We start from the raw sequence: 18,875 nt of genomic DNA, 5'->3' as shown, positions 1-18,875 counted from the left end.
AAGCATTCCCTAGGCCGCCAACCTTAGATGTTAATCACACTGGGGGAACCTGGTGTGCTGACAGTACGGAGCGTAGAGCAGAGTGGAGACACCGCAGCTAGGCTCTGTGACCAGGTGGGGATGCAATTGTTCTTCTGCACACAGAGAACGATAAGCTGCACATTTGCTACCCTGAGCCAAGGACCTGTCATGTTTTTGACAAAAAGCTGTACTCTAGTGTACTTTTGCTCATTATAATATCATTATAATACCAAAACACACCTCTACTCAAAAAGCTACCTGCCTCCAAGGTGCGACCACCCCTCACGGAGCATGCACTCTGAATTTCTTGGAGCCTATACCTTTAAATAAAAGCAAGAAAACTTTTTACCAATCATAACCAAGATATGTTTGACTAGATCACTAAAGCTCCACCTAAAAGATAGAAAATAATATAAACTGGCTTAAGAGAAAGGGGATGTTAGGGAAGATACCATCACGAGCGACCTTCTGACTTCTGGGATCAGTCAACAGTCTGAGCTTCTCTTCCCCCCCCCCCCCCCCCCCATCGGGACTCCATGGGGTAAGATTTGAACACTTGGTTATACCAGGTGTCTCTGTGGAAACTTAGAAATCTCTAGAGTAAGGGCGTGTTACGTTGTTGGTGAATCCGTGACCGTGATAGTTCAGTACCCTGAATCCAACCAGACCCATAACAGTTAATCAGCTACATCCCTTAATGTGACAACTGCCAAGTCCACCATTAAACCATGTCACTAAGCATGACATCTACATGTTTTCTGAAGACCTCCAGGTATGTACTCAAGTACTTCTCTGGGCAGCCTGTTCCAGTACTTGACTACCCCTTCAGGGAAGAAATTATTCCTAATAGCTGTACTGGGTCTGTCTGGGATGGCGTTAACTTTCCCCACAGTGGCCCATATAGTGCTGTGCTCTATGCTAGAATAGCATTGGTATAACACCACTGTTTTGTCTATTGCTGAGCAATGCTGGCACAGCATCAAGACTCCCTCCAAACCCCTTCACAGCCAGTAGGCTGGGGGTGAGCAAGAAGTGGGGAGGGGATATCACCAGGGCAGCTGACTGAAACCAACCAAAGGGATATTCCATACCATATGATGTCACACTCAGCAAAAAAAGGTGGGAAAGGGGAAGAAGAGAGATGTGCTCTCGTTATGAAGATGTCTGTCCTCCCAAACAACTGCTACGCGTATCGAGGTCCTGAATTGCACAAAATGCTATATAAATTATTCCCGTATTATAAAACAATTATAACAGTAACTTTGTATTCTATACTCAAGGTCTAAAAGCCCAAAAAAATTTATTTAACCATGAGTATTGCTTAATTTTATACCTTATCTCAGACTTGACTTGTAAAGAAATACATATATGCACAAACTCAAGATTTCAAAAGCATTCAATACACAGGAAGTTAACGGTGTAGTGGGTTTACATGGCAAGGTTTTGGTAGCAGGGGGCCATAGGGGTGGTTTCTGTGAGAAGGATCTAGAAGCTGCCCCATGTTTGGTAAGGACCCCATTGTTTTCCAGAGCTGAGCCAATAAGCGATGTTGTTTTGCACCTCTGTGAGAGCATATTTAAGACAGGGAAAAAAAAATGCTGCTCCACACAGCAGCTGGGAGAGTGAGAGCAGTGAGGAACAGCCTTGCAGGCACCAAGGTCAGTGAAGAAGGAGGGGGAGAAGTGCTCCAGGCGCCGGAGCAGAAGTCCCCTGCGGCCTGTGGTGAGGACCATGGTGAAGCAGGATGTCCCCCTGCAGCCCATGGAGTACCACGGTGGAGCAGGGTTCCATGCTGCAGCCTGTGGAGGAGACCACGGTGGAGCAGGTGGACCTGCACCGATGGAAGCTGCCGCCTGTGGAAGACCCCTGCTGGAGCAGATTCCGGGCCAGACCTGTAGCCCGTGGAGAGGAGACCACGCAGGAGCAGGTGACCTGGCAGGAGCTGCTGTCCGTAGGGGATCCAGGTTGGAGCAGTTTTCTCCTGAGGGATGGACCCCGTGGTACGGACCCATATCTGGAGCAGTTCTGGAAGAGCTGCTGCCTGTGGGAAGCCCACGCCGGATCAGTTCATCAAGGACTGCATCCCGTGGGTGGGACCCCACAGCACAGGGGACGAGAGTGACCGAGAAGGAGCGGCAGAGAAGAAGTGCTGTAGACTGACCATAACCCCCATTCCCCCGTTCCCCTGCGCCGCTCGGGGGGAGGATGTGGAAGAGGGTGGATGGGGGGGAAGGTGCTTTTGGTTTCTTTCCCTTGTTTCTCACTTTCTCTAGCTTGTTAGTAATGAGCAATAAATCTTACTATCTCCTTATGCTGAGTCTGTTTTGCCCGTTACAATAATTACTGCGTGATTTTCTCATCCTTATCTCAACCTTTGAGCCCTTTTCACATATTTTCTCCCCATTCCTCTTTGAGGAGGGGGAGTGAGAGAGCGGCTGTGGTGGAGCTTGGCTGCCCACTCGAGCGGAACCACGACAAACAGTGAATTTTTTGATTCTTAAATTACACTCTGGAGTCTGGTTTAGAAAGGAAAACCTGCAGGCTAAAAAATGACATTTGGAAGTTTATTTCTATGTCATTAAAATATGCCATATTCCATGGCACCCATGAGTACATACATAAATTAGTGTATATAATAATCTGTTTATCATGTATATGATATACACAATATGTATATACATAATATATATATACATGTTATCATGTATCTCATATACATAAACCTAACAACACTGGGTCTACAGAATTATATATCTACCAATGAGAGATTTTACAAATAAAATCTCAGTATGAATTGCAACCCTGATCTTCGACTCCTATAGCTTCTGCATATTATAATTTTTTTTTCTCTCCCAACTATCATACATATGTGAGGTCTATCAATAGATATATAAAACCTATCCAAACCATGCAAATCAATGCTAAAAAGCAGTGGAAAGAAGTACAGTAGGTTAAAAAAAAATACTGTTATATGCATTTAAGTGTTCATAGAATGAAATTAACTGATAAAATTAATTTCTGTGGTCAAAACTAATCCTAGGACCAGGAGCGCAGCGAACAGGGTGGGCAAACAGGGCATGGCATGGCAGTTTTCATGGCAGGTCAAGGAGGGTCAGTCATTTTTGTGTTGTGGGATCAGCAGAGGAAGGGCCTTCTACTGAAGAAATGGTGTCCACCCGCCGAACCTGCCAATCTGCAGCTGAAACCCAGATGGGGGGGCTGCAACCTCCCTGGGCAGATGCCTCCACCCAAACAGACCTCCCGGGGATTGAAAGAGAGGCCCAGGCCCTCAGTTCCAGGGAGCTCCAGTCTCTGGAAGTCCCCCTAGGGTCTGAAGGCAGAGGTGGGTGTCATGGGTACAGGTGTGCCCAGCTGGATGAGCTCTTCAAACAGATTGCTCAGTTGCAAGAGGAGCTCACCAGGCAGCGTAGCATTCGGGAATCTGAACAGGAGATAGACAAATGGTATTATACACTGACATGGTCTGAGCAACAGCCCTGCCTTAAGTCCAAGCAAGGGGTAGGGAAACAAGCTTGCAGCCCATAAGAAGCACATTTGAAAGACTCACAGGATGAGGGAGAGTGGACGCTTGTCTCTGATCAGAGGTGGAGGAGGAGTCTCCCCCCTGCCCCTGAAGTGCCCCTGCACGATAGATATGATGTTCTAAGGAAGGAGAGAAGAGATTCTGGGAGAACTCATAAAGACCTCAGAAAGACAAACCACAGGGAACTCAAAAAGGCCGACCACACAAAGTTAGCTCTATCTCCCAACTGCATCAAAACCAGTGCCACATAGAAGGCACAAAGGGTGTTAGTCATTGGAGATTCCTTTCTGAGAGGCACCGAGGCTCCCGTTTGCTGTCTAGACAATCTCTCCAGAGAGGTTTGCTGCCTGCCTGGGGCCCGTATTCGTGATATCATGAAGAGGCTACCAAGAGTCCCACCCCTTCCTGCATCAAAAGAGGAGTGGCCAACAGGTCGAGGGAGGTGATTGTCCCTCTCTACTCTGGCCTTGTGAGGCCCCACTTGGAGTACTGCATTCAGGTCTGGAGCCCCCAGCACAAGAAGGATGAGATTTATTTGAATTATGAGAAGGAAGGATCTGTTAGAGACGGTCCAGAGGAGGGCCACAAAGATGATCAAGGGACTGGAGCACCTCTCCTATGAAGAAAGGCTGAGAGAGATGGGGCTGTTCAGCCTGGAGAAGAGAAGGCTCTGGGGAAACCTCATTGCAACCTTTCATTACTTAAAGGGGACTGTCGTGGTTTAACCCGACCGGCAGCTAAACACCACGCAGCCGTTCGCTCACCCTCCCCCCTCCCTCTCTGGGACGGGGGAGAGAAATGGAAAGTGAAGCCCGTGAGTTGAGATAAAGACAGTTTAATAAGACAGGAAAAAAAATAACAAAAATAATAATAACAATAATAATAATGATGATACAATGGTGATAATACGAAAGTAATAATAGTATGTACAAACAAGTGATGCACAATGCAATTGCTCACCACCCGCTGACCGATGCCCAGCCTAACCCCGAGCAGTCCGGCCCCCTCCCCCCGGCTAGCCACCCCTATATATTGTTTAGCATGACGTCAGATGGTATGGAATACCCCTTTGGCTAGTTTGGGTCACCTGTCCTGGGTCTGTCCCCTCCCAGCTCTTACTGCACCCCCCAGCCTGCCCGTTGGCAGGACAGAGCGAAAGGCTGAGATGTCCTTGGCTTAGTATAAGCACTGTTCTGCAACAATTAAAGCATCGGGGTGTTATCAGCACTCTTCTCATTCTAAGCCAAAACACAGCATTCCACCAGCTACTAGGAAGAAAATTAATTCTGTGCTAACTGAAACCAGGACATCTATCCACCCCTTATTCCATACCATTTATGTCATGCTCAGGTTACACTCTTTTCCATACATTCTAATTAGTCACCTATAGTAATCATGGTAGTGATAACATACAGTATAATATACTATTTAACATGGTGCAATTCAGTTCATGGGCTATTCTCACCCAGTATTAAATCTCCTTGAGGTACACACCGGACCTCTCCGTTCTTTTGCATCACCCACCAAGTATATCCAGGTCCCTGAGCGAAAACAATTCCACGAATAGGTTTGCCTTTTCCTGAGGCAGGAGTAGCCCAGACTGTTTTACCCAGCATATTTTTTACATGCACTACAGGAACTTTATCCCCATCTACAGTACGTAACAGGTTTGATTGGGCAGGTCCAGCTCGGTTGGTAGATCCCCTAGTATTGACTAACCAGGTGGCCTTTGCCAAATGCGTATCCCAGTTTTTGAACGTCCCAGCGCCCATTGCTTTCAAGGTAGTCTTTAACAGGCCATTGTATCGTTCAACTTTCCCGGAGGCTGGTGCATGATAGGGGATGTGATACACCCATTCAATACCATGTTCTTTGGCCCAAGTGTCTATAAGGTTGTTTCGGAAGTGAGTCCCATTGTCTGATTCTATTCTTTCTGGGGTGCCATGTCGCCATAGGACTTGCTTTTCAAGGCCCAGGATGGTGTTCCGGGCGGTAGCATGAGGCACAGGATATGTTTCCAGCCATCCGGTGGTTGCTTCCACCATTGTAAGTACGTGGCGCTTGCCATTGCGAGTTTGAGGGAGTGTGATGTAATCAATCTGCCAGGCCTCTCCATATTTATATTTCAGCCATCGTCCTCCATACCAAAGAGGCTTTGACCGTTTGGCTTGCTTGATTGCAGCACATGTTTCACAGTCATGAATAACCTGTGCTATAGCGTCCATGGTCAAGTCCACCCCTCGATCACGAGCCCATCTGTATGTTGCATCTCTACCTTGATGGCCTGAGGTGTCATGGGCCCATCGGGCTATAAATAATTCACCTTTATGCTGCCAATCCAGGTCCACCTGAGCTACTTCAATCTTAGCAGCCTGATCCACCTGCTGGTTGTTTTGATGTTCTTCAGTAGCCCGATTCTTGGGCACATGAGCATCTACGTGGCGTACTTTCACAGCCAGGTTCTCTACCCGAGCAGCAATATCTTGCCACAATGCAGCAGCCCAGATAGGTTTGCCCCTACGCTGCCAGTTGTTTTGCTTCCATTGCTGTAACCATCCCCACAGGGCATTTGCTACCATCCATGAATTGGTGTAGAGATAGAGAACTGGCCATTTTTCTCGTTCAGCAATGTCTAAAGCCAGCTGAATGGCTTTCACTTCTGCAAACTGACTCGATTCACCTTCTCCCTCAGCAGCTTCTGCAACTCGTCGCGTAGGACTCCATACAGCAGCCTTCCATCTCCGATGCTTCCCCACAATACGACAGGACCCATCAGTGAACAAGGCATATTTCTTTTCATTCTCTGGCAATTGGTTGTACAGTGGGGCTTCTTCAGCACGACCCACCTCCTCCTCTGATGATATCCCAAAGTATTTGCCTTCTGGCCAGTCCATGATCACTTCCAATATTCCTGGGCGACTGGGGTTTCCTATTCGAGCCCGCTGAGTAATCAGTGCAACCCACTTGCTCCATGTAGCATCAGTTGCATGATGCGTAGAGGGGACCCTTCCCTTGAACATCCAGCCTAGTACCGGTAATCGGGGTGCTAGGAGGAGCTGCGCTTCAGTACCGACCACCTCCGAAGCAGATCGAACTCCTTCATATGCTGCCAATATCTCCTTTTCAGTTGGAGTATAGCGGGCCTCAGATCCTCTGTATCCCCGACTCCAAAACCCCAGAGGCCGACCTCGAGTTTCCCCAGGTTCTTTCTGCCAGAGGCTCCAGGTGGGGCCGTTCTCCCCGGCTGCAGTGTAGAGCACATTCTTTACATCTGGTCCTGTTCGAACTGGCCCAAGGGCTACTGCATGGACTATTTCCTGCTTGATTTGTTCAAAGGCTTGTCGTTGTTCAGGGCCCCATTCAAACTCATTCTTCTTACGAGTTACTTGGTAGAGTGGGTTTACAATCAGACTGTAATTTGGGATGTGCATTCTCCAAAACCCCACAACACCTAGGAAAGTCTGTGTTTCTTTTTTGTTAGTTGGTGGAGACATAGCTGTTATTTTGTTGATCACATCCATTGGGATTTGACGACGTCCATCTTGCCATTTTATTCCTAAAAACTGGATCTCCCGTGCAGGTCCTTTGACTTTATTTTGTTTTATGGCAAAACCGGCTTTCAGAAGGATTTGGACTATTTTCTTCCCTTTCTCGAAAACTTCCTCTGCTGTGTCACCCCACACAATAATGTCATCGATGTACTGCAGGTGTTCAGGAGCTTCCCCCTGCTCTAGTGCAGACTGGATCAGCCCATGGCAAATGGTAGGGCTGTGTTTCCACCCCTGGGGCAGCCTATTCCAAGTATATTGGACTCCCCTCCAAGTGAAGGCAAATTGTGGCCTGCACTCTGCTGCTAGAGGGATGGAGAAAAATGCATTAGCGATATCAATTGTGGCGTACCACTTGGCTGCCTTCGATTCAAGTTCATACTGAAGTTCCAGCATGTCCGGCACTGCAGCACTCAGTGGTGGCGTGACTTCGTTCAGGCCGCGATAGTCCACTGTTAGTCTCCACTCGCCATTAGACTTTCGCACTGGCCATATGGGACTATTGAAAGGTGAATGAGTCTTGCTGATCACTCCTTGGCTCTCCAATTGACGAATTAGCTTATGGATGGGAATCAGGGAGTCTCGGTTGGTGCGATATTGCCGCCGGTGCACAGTTGTGGTAGCAATTGGCACTTGCTGTTCTTCGACCCTCAGCAACCCCACAACAGAGGGGTCCTCTGAGAGACCAGGCAAGGTAGATAATTGTTTAATGCCCTCTGTCTCTAAGGCAGCAATACCAAAAGCCCACCGGAACCCTTTTGGGTCCTTGCAGTATCCTCTTCTAAGATAGTCTATGCCAAGGATACATGGAGCATCCGGACCAGTCACAATGTGGTGCTTTTCCCACTCATTCCCAGTCAGACTCACTTCAGCCTCCAATACAGTCAACTGCTGAGATCCCCCTGTCACTCCACAAATATAGATGGGCTCTGGTCCTTTATAGCTCGATGGCATTATAGTACATTGTGCACCGGTGTCTACTAAAGCCTTATACTTCTGTGCGCGTGATGTGCCAGGCCATCGAATCCACACAGTCCAATAAACTCGATTGTCCCTTTCCTCCCCCTGGCTGGAGGCAGGGCCCCCCTAATCCTGGTCAGAATCTTCCTCGTTTCTGTGTTTGAAGGACTGTCTGCTGGAAGTTGGAGCAGCAAACTTTTCGGAGAATCCCTTTTTCCTGATTGTTTTCTTTTGCAACTCACGTACCCGTGCCTCTAGGGTCGCGGTAGATTTTCCATCCCACTTTCTCATGTCCTCTCCATGGTCTCGTAAGTAAAACCACAGGGTGGCACGGGGTGAGTACCCACCATATCGTCTTCCTTGTGTGGGTGAACGCCTACCCCTGACAGCTGAGACACTGCTTTGTACAGGTGCGAAGGAGAATAATCTCTCTTCAAGTTGGTGAACCTTTTCAGAAAGTTTCTCCCAAGTGTTCTCCTTTGGTCGGTGGGCACTGGTTGGTTCAGGTGGGGAGGACAATAGATTCTCTTCAAGTTGGTGAACCTTTTCAGAAAGTTTCTCCACAGCTGAGACGCAGGCCTGTAAGGAAGAGGAGAGACTTTCTTCGTACTGCCGGAGTTGTTTAGCCGCTTCACCCACTGTGGGTTCCTCATCCTCTTTCCAGGCCATTATTGCCAATGAGCTGGCATATGATGATGGTGCACTCCGTACAAACTTCCGCCACATGGGTCGTGTACACTTGACTTCATCTGGATCTGTGGATGTTTGTTTGAGGTCTGGATCCTCATAAATCACTTCCCGTACGGCTAATTCCCTCAGGTACTGGATTCCCTTCTCCATAGTGGTCCACTTGCCTGGTAGACATAAAATATCTTCCTTGAAGGGATACCTTTCCCTCACAGCTGAGAGGAGACGCCTCCAGAGGCTGGTGGGTCGTGCTCCATCTGCAATTGCTTTGTCAATGCCGGCGTCTCGAGCAAGGGATCCCAGCCGCTTGGCTTCCCTGCCGTCTAATTCCACACAATTGGCTCCAGAGTCCCAGCACCGGAGCAGCCAGGTGACAAGCTGCTCACCTATACAGCGACCAAAATCTTTTCGCACATCTCGTAGCTCGCGCTCGTTTAGGCTTCGGGTAGTTACTGTTGCTCTTTCGGCATCCTCATCTTCCTCCTCCTGAATCCTTGACGGCCCAGCGTCGTCATCATCTTCGTCATCTCTATACTTAGTTTTGGCAGAAGCCTTACCTGGATTGGCAGAAGACTCTCTGCGTTCTAAACGACTTGAATTTCTATACCATATTTTCACCTTCTCTACAGGGGCAGCTTGCACTGCTACTGCTCGTTTCTCTGACTTTGTTACAGGGTCTGCCACAGGGGTTGGAATGCCCTCTGCGGGGTCAACTTGCACTGCTACAGCTCGTTTCTCTGACACGGCCACAGGAGCTGGAGCGGCTACAGGAGCTGGAGCAGTTGCAGGAACCGGAGCTGTAGCGGCTACAGGAGCTGGAGCTGGAGCTGGAGCAGTTGCAGGAGCTGGGACTGGAGCAGCAGTAGGAGCTGGAGCTGGAGCGGCTTCAGGAGCTGGAGCTGGAGCGGCTTCAGGAGCTGGGACTGGAGCAGTTGCAGGAACTGGGACTGGAGTAGCGGCCGGAGCTGGAACTGGAGCGACTGCAGGAACTGGGACTGGAGCAGCTGCAGGAGCTGGAGCTGGAGCGGCTTCAGGAGCTGGAGCTGGAGCAGCTTCAGGAGCTGGGACTGGAGCAGTTGCAGGAACTGGGACTGGAGTAGCGGCCGGAGCTGGAACTGGAGCGACTGCAGGAACTGGGACTGGAGCAGCTGCAGGAGCTGGGACTGGAGCGGCTGCAGGAGCTGGGACTGGAGCGGCTGCAGGAGCTGGGACTGGAGCGGCTGCAGAATCCACCGTAGGGGTCACAGTGGCCGTTGGATCTGTCACAGGGTTTGGAGTGGCCGCAGGGTCTGTCACTAAGTTGACAGCAGTATCAATGGCAGCTCGATAGGCATGAGCCAGGCCCCAGCACGTTACAATGATTTGTGTTACTTTGGAACTGCCAGAATCATTACACCTTTTTTTCAAGCATTCTGCCAGTTTTTGAGGATTTTGCCATTGTTCAGGGGTGAATTTCCAACACACTGGGGGTGCCAACTGCTCTAGATGCCTGCCCATATCCACCCATACTCCCTGCCACCCACAACTATACTGCCTCCGGGCAGATCTCCGGATGAGCTTCATAAGTAGTTGTTTAACTTTAAGCAGAATCTGAAGTGCATTCATGAGGCAGAACAACAAGACTATGGTATTCTGAGTATTCCAGAAATATTCAATATCTTGGAGAGCTATTGTGACAAGCTCAGGGGATAAGAGGGTGGTGAAGGAGGAAGGCAGAGTGACCCAGGAGGATACAGGGGTGGTGAAGGAGAAAGGGAGAGTAAGCAAGTAAGGAAAAATATCCTCCCCTTTCCCCTCCACAGATTGACTCTCTAATGGAGAAAAACAATAGGTATAATTGCTAATAGTTCCCAAGATGCTGTTTCCAAAGTACAGAGTCCACGATGTTACTGAGTATAAATACCAAGTTAGAGTCATGACCAGATATCTTATCGTCTCATAAGCCATTGCTATAACACTTAGTACCATAATGGTCTGAAACCAGGGCCCGGAGAGGAGAAACAACACTACAGAGAGCAAATACGGAAAATAATGTACTATAATACTCAATTTGGAAAACAGGCGCAGCAGAGTTGTGATTAAAGCAATCAGCATCATGACAAGTGACTATTAAGCAGGTCTAATCCTTCCACCAATTTTAGTTTAACACACTCTGATCAGATCTGCCGTTATCTCAACCTTTCGGGCCCCACGTTGGGCGCCAAAAAGACTGTCGTGGTTTAACCCGGCCGGCAGCTAAACACCACGCAGCCGTTCGCTCACCCTCCCCCCTCCCTCTCTGGGACGGGGGAGAGAAATGGAAAGTGAAGCCCGTGAGTTGAGATAAAGACAGTTTAATAAGACAGGAAAAAAAATAACAAAAATAATAATAACAATAATAATAATGATGATACAATGGTGATAATACGAAAGTAATAATAGTATGTACAAACAAGTGATGCACAATGCAATTGCTCACCACCCGCTGACCGATGCCCAGCCTAACCCCGAGCAGTCCGGCCCCCTCCCCCCGGCTAGCCACCCCTATATATTGTTTAGCATGACGTCAGATGGTATGGAATACCCCTTTGGCTAGTTTGGGTCACCTGTCCTGGGTCTGTCCCCTCCCAGCTCTTACTGCACCCCCCAGCCTGCCCGTTGGCAGGACAGAGCAAAGGCTGAGATGTCCTTGGCTTAGTATAAGCACTGTTCTGCAACAATTAAAGCATCGGGGTGTTATCAGCACTCTTCTCATTCTAAGCCAAAACACAGCATTCCACCAGCTACTAGGAAGAAAATTAATTCTGTGCTAACTGAAACCAGGACAGGGACTTATAAAGAAGATGGAGAGTGAGTCTTTGCTCAAACAGATAATGACAGGACAAGGGGGAACGGTTTTAAACTTTGACCTCTTCAGGGACCTAATTAGAGCAATCCCCTGGGCCAGGGCCCTAGAGTTGGCTAATATTCAAGCACCACTTTCTCCAAGCTCAGGATTGGTGCATCCCTACGAGAAAGAAGTTGAGCGAGGGGGACAGGAGACCTGCATGGATGGGCAAGGAGACCTTGGGAAAACTTAAACAGAAGAAGAAAGCATACATAATGTGGAAGAAAGGACAGACTGCTTGGGTAGAATATAGGAACATTGTCAGAGAATGCAGGGATGTAAAGAGGAAAGCCAAGGCATGGTTAGAATTAAATTTATCAAGAGACATCGAGGACAGCAAGAAGCGCTTCTTCAAATATATCAGCAGCAAAAGGAAGACTAAGGAAAATATGGGTGCGCTGCTAAATGAGGTGGGTGCCTTGGTGATGGTGGATACAAAGAAGGCACTTACTGAATGCCTTCTTTGCTTCAGTCTTCAATGCTAAGGCTAGCCCCCACACACTACCGAGCCCAGAAACAAGAGAGAAAACCTGGAAAGAGGAAGACTTTCCCCTGTTTGAAGAGGATTATGTTAGAGGTTACTTAGGCAAGCTAGACACTCACAAATCTATGGGCCAGATGGGATGCACCCGAGGGTGCTGAGGCAGTTGGCAGATGTGATTGCTGGGCTACTTTCCATCATCTATCAGCAGTCATGGTCTTCCGGAGAGGTCCCAGATGACAGGAGACTTGCTAATGTCACGTCCATCTATAAGAAGGGTCATAAGGAGAAACCAGGTGTGGTGGTTTTACTCGGGTGGGCAGCCGAGTACCACCATGGCCACTCTCTCACTTCCCCTCCTCAAAGGGGAAGGGGGAGAAAATACGATGAAAAGGGCTCAAGGGTTGAGATGAGGATGGGGAGATCGCTCAACAATTATGATGATGGGCAAAACAGCATCAGAGTAGGGAGATAATAAAATTTATTGCCTATTACTAACAAGTTAGAGAAGTGAGAAACAAAAGGAAAGAAACCAAAAACGCCTTCCCCTCTTCCATCTCCTTCCCCGAGCGGCGCAGGGGAATTGGGAAATAGGGGTTGCAATCAGTCTACAGGGTTTCGTCTCCGCTGTTCCTTCTCGATCACTCTTTTCCCCTGATCCAGTGTGGGGTCCCTCCCATGGGATGCAGTCCTTGATGAACTGATCCTGCGTCAGCTTCCCACAGGCAGCAGCTCTTCCAGAACTGCTCCAGTGTCGTGGTTCCGCTCGAGTGGGCAGCCGAGCTCCACCACAGCCGCTCTCTCACTCCCCCTCCTCAAAGAGGAATGGGGAGAAAATATGTGAAAAGGGCTCAAGGATTGAGATAAGGACGAGAAAATCACGCAATAATTATTGTAACGGGCAAAACAGACTCAGCATAAGGAGATAGTAAGATTTATTGCCTACAACTAACAAGCGAGAGAAGTGAGAAAACAAAGGAAAAAAAAAACAAAAGCACCTTCCCCCCCCATCCACCCTCTTCCACCTCCTCCCCCCGAGTGGCGCAGGGGAACGGGGAATGGGGGTTATGGTCAGTCTACAGCACTTCTTCTCTGCCGCTCCTTCTCGGTCACTCTCGTCCCCTGTGCTGTGGGGTCCCACCCACGGGATGCAGTCCTTGATGAACTGATCCGGCGTGGGCTTCCCACAGGCAGCAGCTCTTCCAGAACTGCTCCAGATATGGGTCCGTACCACGGGGTCCATCCCTCAGGAGAAAACTGCTCCAACCTGGATCCCCTACGGGCAGCAGCTCCTGCCAGATCACCTGCTCCTGCGTGGTCTCCTCTCCACGGGCTACAGGTCCGGCCCGGAATCTGCTCCGGCAGGGGTCTTCCACAGGCGGCAGCCTCCGTCGGTGCAGGGCCACCTGCTCCACCGTGGTCTCCTCCACGGGCTGCAGCGTGGAACCCTGCTCCACCGTGGTACTCCATGGGCTGCAGGGGGACATCCTGCTTCACCATGGTCCTCACCACAGGCCGCAGGGGACTTCTGCTCCGGCGCCTGGAGCACCTCTCCCCCTCCTTCTACACTGACCTTGGTGCAAGGCTGTTCTCCCACTCCCTTGACTCTCCCGGCTGCTGTGTGGCGCAGCGTTTTTTCCCTGTCTTAAATATGCTCTCACGGAGGCGCAAACAACATCGCTTATTGGCTCTGATCTGGAAAACAATGGGGCCCTTCCCAAACATGGGGCAGCTTCTAGATCTTTCTCACAGAAACCACCCCTATAGCCCCCTGCTACCAAAACCTTGCCACGTAAACCCACTACATCCAGATATGGGTCTATACCACGGGGTCCATCCCTCAGGAGAAAACTGCTCAAACCTGGGTCCCCCACGGGCAGCAGCTCCTGCCAGGTCACCTGCTCCTGCGTGGTCTCCATGGGCTACAGGTCCGGCCCAGAATCTGCTCCAGCAGGGGTCTTCCATAGGCAGCAGCCTCCGTCGGTGCAGGTCCACCTGCTCCACCGTGGTCTCCTTCACGGGCTGCAGAGTGGAACCCTGCTCCACCGTGGTACTCCATGGGCTGCAGGGGGACATCCTGCTTCACCATGGTCCTCACCACAGGCCACAGGGGACTTCTGCTCCAGCGCCTGGAGCACCTCTCCCCCTCCTTCTTCACTGACCTTGGCGCCTGCAAGGCTGTTCCTCACTGCTCTCACTCTCCCAGCTACTGTGTGGCGCAGTGTTTTTTTTCCTGTCTTAAATATGCTCTCACAGAGGTGCAAAACAACATCACTTATTGGCTCAGCTCTGGAAAACAGTGGGGCCCTTATCAAACATGGGGCAGCTTCTAGATCCTTCTCACAGAAACCACCCCTATGGCCCCCTGCTACCAAAACCTTGCCACGTAAACCCACTACATCTTGGTATCCCCATTCTTTTGCATGACCCACCAGGTATACACCGGTCCTTGGGTAAATACAATCCCACGAGTGGGTTTGCCTTTTCCCATGGCAGGAGAAACCCACACTGCCTTCCCCATCCACTTTCCCACATGCACGACAGGGACTTTTGGATGTGCACAAGTCGATGGGGCTGGATGGGATCCACCCAAGAGTACTGAGAGAACTGGCAGAGGAGCTGGCCAAGCCACTATCCATCATTTATCAGCAGTCCTGGCGATCGGGGGAGGTCCCAATTGACTGGCGGCTAGCAAATGTGACGCCCATCTACAAGAAGGGCCGGAGGGCAGACCCGGGAAACTACAGGCCTGTCAGTTTGACCTCAGTGCCAGGGAAGCTCATGGAGCAGATCCTCCTGAGAGTCATCACGCAGCACTTGCAGGGCCAGCAGGCGATCAGGCCCAGTCAGCATGGGTTTATGAAAGGCAGATCCTGCTTGACGAACCTGATCTCCTTCTATGACAAAGTGACGTGCTGGGTGGATGAGGGAAAGGCTGTGGATGTGGTCTACCTTGACTTCAGCAAGGCTTTTGACACCGTCTCCCACAGCATTCTCCTCAAGAAACTGGCTGCTCTTGGCTTGGACTGGCGCACGCTTCGTTGGGTTAGAAACTGGCTGGATAGCCGGGCCCAAAGAGTCGTGGTGAATGGAGCCAAGTCCAGTTGGAGGCCAGTCACTAGTGGCGTTCCCCAGGGCTCGGTGCTGGGGCCGGTCCTCTTTAATATCTTCATTGATGATCTGGACGAGGGCATCGAGTGCACCCTCAGTAAGTTTGCAGATGACACCAAGTTAGGTGCGTGTGTCGATCTGCTTGAGGGTAGGAAGGCTCTGCAGGAGGATCTGGATAGGCTGCACCGATGGGCTGAGGTGAACTGCATGAAGTTCAACAAGGCCAAGTGCCGGGTCCTGCACTTGGGGCGCAATAACCCCAAGCAGAGCTACAGGCTGGGAGAGGAATGGTTGGAGAGCTGCCTGGCGGAGAAGGACCTGGGAGTGATGGTGGATAGTCGGCTGAATATGAGCCAGCAGTGTGCTCAGGTGGCCAAGAAGGCCAACGGCATCCTGGCTTGTATCAGGAACAGTGTGACCAGCAGGTCTAGGGAGGTGATCGTCGCACCTCGAGTACTGTGTTCAGTTTTGGGCCCCTCGCTACAAGAAGGACATGGAGGTGCTTGAGCGGGTCCAGAGAAGGGCGACGAAGCTGGTGAGGGGCCTGGAGAACAAGTCCTACGAGGAGCGGCTGAGGGAGCTGGGCTTGTTCAGCCTGGAGAAAAGGAGTCTCAGGGGCGACCTTATCGCACTGTACAGATACCTTAAAGGAGGCTGTAGCGAGGTGGGGGTTGGTCTGTTCTCCCACGTGCCTGGTGACAGGATGAGGGGGAATGGGCTAAAGTTGCACCAGGGGAGTTTTAGGTTGGATCTTAGGAAGAACTTCTTTACTGAGAGGGTTGTTAGGCATTGGAATGGGCTGCCCAGGGAAGTGGTGGAGTCACCATCCCTGGAAGTCTTCAAAAGACGTTTAGATGTAGAGCTCAGGGATATGGTTTAGTGGGGACTGCTAGCGTTAGGTCAGAGGTTGGACTAGATGATCTTGAGGTCTCTTCCAACCTAGAAATTCTGTGATTCTGTGATTCTGTGATTCTGTGACTTTAGCTTCTCCGACAGTTTGTAGGGGTTTTGTTTCAGCAGGACCAGGATGGCTGTCAGACCCCCTATTGTTTACTAGCCAAGTGGCCTCTGGTAGATTTATATCCCAATGTTTCCACGTCCCAGCACCCAATGCTCGCAGCATAGTTTTTAACAGTCCATTGTACCTCTCAACCTTCCCAGAGGCTTGTGGGTGATAAGGGATGTGATACACCCACTCAATGCCATGTCTCTTGGCCCAGGAGGTGACAAGATTGTTTCGGAAATGACTCTCATTGTCAGACTCAGTTCTCTCTGGTGAACCTCGACGCCACAGCACTTGCCTTTCCAGGCCCAAGATAGTGTTTCGGGCCGTGGCATGGTTTATGGGGTATGTTTCCAGCCATCAAGTAGTTGCTTCTACCATGGTGAGCATGTACCATTTGCCTTGGTGGGTTTGTGGGAGTGGTCCGATGTAGTCAATCTGCCAGGCCTCACCATATCGAAACCCTAGCTACCTCCCCCTCTTCCAGGGAGAGTTTACCCTTATGGCTTTCTTGACTGCAGCACAGGTCTCACACTGATGGGTAACCTGTGTGATGGCCTCAATGGTCAGGTCCACCCCTTGATCACGAGCCCATCTGTATGTGGCATCCCTCCCCAGATGTCCTGATGTTTCATGGGCCCATCGAGCTACAAACAGCTCACCCTTACGTCCCCAGTCCAGGTCCACCTGAGCCACTTCAGTTTTCGAAGCTCGATCTACTTCTTCCTTGTTCTGATGTTCTTCAGTAGTGCGACTCTTGGCCATGTGGGCATCTACATGACGTACCTTTACAGCCAGGTTTTCTACCCGGGCAGCAATATCTTGCCACAGGGTAGCAGCCCAGATAGGTTTACCTCTGCGCTGCCAGTTGTTCTGTTTCCATTGCTGCAGCCACCCCCACAGAGCATTTGCCACCATCCATGAGTCAGTGTAGAGATACAGTACCAGCCATTTTTCTCTTTCGGCAATCTCTAGGGCCAGTTGTATAGCTTTCACTTCTGCATACTGACTCGACTCACCTTCCCCTTCCATGGCCTTCACAACTTGTCGTGTGGGACTCCACACAGCAGCTTTCCACTTCCGATGGCTCCCTACCACATGGCAGGATCCGTCAGTAAATAACACATACTGCTTTCTGTCTTCTGGCAACTCATTGTATGGTGGTGCCTCTTCAGCACGGGTTACCTCTTCTGTCGGCACTCCGAAATCCCTGCCTTCCAGCAATGATCTCTTCCAGGATTCCCGGGCGGTTGGGTTTCCCCATTCGAGCCCGCTGTGTAATTAACACTATTCACTTACTCCACATAGCATCAGTCGCATGGTGTGTAGTGGGGATTTTCCCTTTGAACATCCAATGTAACACAGGTAGCCGTGGGGCCAAGAGAAGTTGTGCTTTTGTACCAACAACTTCTGAAGCAGCTCGAACACCCTCATATGCTGTGAGTATCTCTTTTTCCGTTGCCGTGTAATTGGCTTCTGATCCTCGATAGCCCTGACTCCAGAAGCCCAGAGGTCGACCTCGAGTTTCTTCTGGGGTCTTCTGCCAGAGGCTCCAGGTGAGCCCATGCTCCCCAGCTGCAGTGTAAAGTATGTTTTGCATAGCTGTTCCTGTACGGACAGGCCCAAGGGCTACTGCACGAGCTATTTCTTGTTTGATTTGTTCAAATGCCTGTTGTTGCTCGGGGCCCCACTCGAAAGAGTTTCCTCTTTCGAGTCACTTGATATACAGGACTCACAAGCTGACTATAGCCTGGCACGTGCATTCTCCAAAATCCCACAAGGCCTAGGAAAGCTTGCTTTTCTTTTTTGCTAGTTGGCGGAGACATTGCTGTTATTTTATTGATCACATCCATCGGAATATGGCGATATCCGTCTTGCCATTTTACCCCTAAGAACTGGATTTCCTGTGTAGACCCCTTGACCTTCCTCTTTTTAATGTCAAAGCCAGCTTTCAGGAGAATTTGGATTACTTTCCTCCCTTTCTCAAAAACTTCTTCTGCTCTGTTGCCCCACACAAGGATGTCATCAATGTACTGCAGGTGTTCAGGAGCGTTCCCCTGTTCCAGTGTCATCTGGATCAGTCCATGGCAAATGGTAGGGCTGTGTTTCCACCCCTTGGACAGTCGATTCCAGATGTATTGGATGCCCCTCCAAGTGAAAGCAAACTGCGGCCCGCATGCTGCTGCCAAAGGGATGGAGAAAATGCATTAGCATTATCAATTGTGGTGTACCACTCAGCTCCCTTTGATTCCAGTTTGTACTGGAGTTCTAGCATGTCCGGCACTGCAGCACTGAGCAGTGGCGTGACTTCGTTCAGGCCACGATAGTCCACTGTTAGCCTCCACTCGCCATTAGACTTTCACACTGGCCATATAGAACTATTAAAGGGTGAGCGAGTCTTTCTGTTCACTCCTTGACTCTCCAGACAGTGAACCAACTCATGGATGGTAATCTGGGGGTCTTGGTTGGTGTGATGCTGCCGTCGGTGCACCGTTGTAGTAGCAATTGGTTCCTGCTGTTCTTCAACCTTCAGCAATCCTACAACAGAAGGGTCTTCTGAAAGGCCAGGCAGGGTAGACAGCTGCCTAATCTTCTCTGTGCTCAAAGCAGCTATGCCAAAAGCCCACCGGTATCCTTTTGGATCCTTGAAGTAC

The sequence above is a fragment of the Aythya marila genome, assembly GCF_965140915.1.
Source record: "Aythya marila genome assembly, chromosome: W".
NCBI lineage: Eukaryota > Metazoa > Chordata > Aves > Anseriformes > Anatidae > Aythya > Aythya marila.
The sequence above is the reverse complement of the archived record's forward strand: the minus strand, read 5'-3'. Positions refer to the sequence as shown.